A 2,500-nucleotide genomic window follows, 5' to 3' on the forward strand; every position below is an offset into this window, starting at 1 on the left:
CCCCGGCCGGATCAGCCTTTCTGTTTCCCCCCGCCACGATGGATGCACGGGATCCCGGCTCCGGGTCCGCGGGCCTCGGTCGGGGACCTCCGCCGTCGCCTCGGTGCCCCCGCCGGACCCCGGGGGTGCCCGCGACGGGCAGTCGTCCCGGTCTACCGGGGCCCCGGCCGGATCAGCCTTTCTGTTTCCCCCGCCACGATGGATGCACGGGATCCCGGCTCCGGCGCCGCGGGCCTCGGTCGGGGACCTCCGCCTTCGCCTCGGTGCCCACGCCGGACCCCGGGGGTGTCCGCGCCGGGCAGTCTTCCCGGTCTACCGGGGCCCCGGCCGGATCAGCCTTTCTGTTTCCCCCGCCACGATGGATGCACGGGATCCCGGCTCCGGGTCCGCGGGCCTCGGTCGGGGACCTCCGCCGTCGCCTCGGTGCCCCCGCCGGACCCCGGGGGTGCCCGCGACGGGCAGTCGTCCCGGTCTACCGGGGCCCCGGCCGGATCAGCCTTTCTGTTTCCCCCGCCACGATGGATGCACGGGATCCCGGCTCCGGCGCCGCGGACCTCGGTCGGGGACCTCCGCCTTCGCCTCGGTGCCCACGCCGGACCCCGGGGGTGTCCGCGCCGGGCAGTCTTCCCGGTCTACCGGGGCCCCGGCCGGATCAGCCTTTCTGTTTCCCCCGCCACGATGGATGCACGGGATCCCGGCTCCGGGTCCGCGGGCCTCGGTCGGGGACCTCCGCCGTCGCCTCGGTGCCCCCGCCGGACCCCGGGGGTGCCCGCGACGGGCAGTCGTCCCGGTCTACCGGGGCCCCGGCCGGATCAGCCTTTCTGTTTCCCCCGCCACGATGGATGCACGGGATCCCGGCTCCGGCGCCGCGGGCCTCGGTCGGGGACCTCCGCCTTCGCCTCGGTGCCCACGCCGGACCCCGGGGGTGTCCGCGCCGGGCAGTCTTCCCGGTCTACCGGGGCCCCGGCCGGATCAGCCTTTCTGTTTCCCCCGCCACGATGGATGCACGGGATCCCGGCTCCGGGTCCGCGGGCCTCGGTCGGGGACCTCCGCCGTCGCCTCGGTGCCCCCGCCGGACCCCGGGGGTGCCCGCGACGGGCAGTCGTCCCGGTCTACCGGGGCCCCGGCCGGATCAGCCTTTCTGTTTCCCACGCCACGATGGATGCACGGGATCCCGGCTCCGGCGCCGCGGACCTCGGTCGGGGACCTCCGCCTTCGCCTCGGTGCCCACGCCGGACCCCGGGGGTGTCCGCGCCGGGCAGTCTTCCCGGTCTACCGGGGCCCCGGCCGGATCAGCCTTTCTGTTTCCCCCGCCACGATGGATGCACGGGATCCCGGCTCCGGGTCCGCGGGCCTCGGTCGGGGACCTCCGCCGTCGCCTCGGTGCCCCCGCCGGACCCCGGGGGTGCCCGCGACGGGCAGTCGTCCCGGTCTACCGGGGCCCCGGCCGGATCAGCCTTTCTGTTTCCCCCGCCACGATGGATGCACGGGATCCCGGCTCCGGCGCCGCGGGCCTCGGTCGGGGACCTCCGCCGTCGCCTCGGTGCCCACGCCGGACCCCGGGGGTGTCCGCGCCGGGCAGTCTTCCCGGTCTACCGGGGCCCCGGCCGGATCAGCCTTTCTGTTTCCCCCGCCACGATGGATGCACGGGATCCCGGCTCCGGGTCCGCGGGCCTCGGTCGGGGACCTCCGCCGTCGCCTCGGTGCCCACGCCGGACCCCTGGGGTGCCCGAGACGGGGAGAGGGCCGGGTCTACCGGGACGGCCTCGGGCGGGTCCGGCTTACCGGGGCCCCGGCCGGATCAGCCTTTCTGTTTCCCCCGCCACGATGGATGCACGGGATCCCGGCTCCGGCGCCGCGGGCCTCGGTCGGGGACCTCCGCCGTCCCCTCGGTGCCCACGCCGGCCCCCGGGGGTGTCCGCGCCGGGCAGTCGTCCCGGTCTACCGGGACGGCCTCGGGCGGGTCCGGTTTACCCGGGCCTCGGCCGGCCTAGAGTGTTTCTGTTTCCCCGCCTTGATGGATGTACGGGATCCCGGCGCGGGGGCCCCGGGCCTCGGTCGGGGACCTCCGCCGTCGCCTCGGTGCCCGCGCCGGGGCCCTGGGGTGTCCGTGACGGGCAGCCGTCCCGGTCTACCGGGACGCTCGGGCGGGACCGGTTTACCCGGGCCTCGGCCGGACCGGAGTGTTTCCGTTTTCTGCTTCCCTGCCAGGATGGCTGCGAGGGGTTGATTGAAAGAGCTGGTTTGACGTGAAAAGCTTGACTTCAAGTGAAAAGTTTGTTACAATTTCTGCCATCTTCCTTCCTCCAAAGTTTTGGGTGTAGTTTTCCCAGAGGAACCTCTCGTAGGCCTTTCATTTCTCATCTTAACTTCCCTCATTTATTCCATATTTTCCTTCCTCTTGCCGAATGGCCGAATCCAGTCCATTTCTAGTCAAGGAAATTATTCTTATTTCTTGCTGACCTATTTGCTTTGTGGAGCAAGTCGTTCTTAGGTCCCT

This window comes from Pituophis catenifer, unplaced genomic scaffold (genome assembly GCF_029215685.1).
Source record: "Pituophis catenifer annectens isolate HBS135680 unplaced genomic scaffold, rPitCat1.0.hap2 SCAF_40, whole genome shotgun sequence".
NCBI classification, from domain to species: Eukaryota; Metazoa; Chordata; class Lepidosauria; order Squamata; family Colubridae; genus Pituophis; species Pituophis catenifer.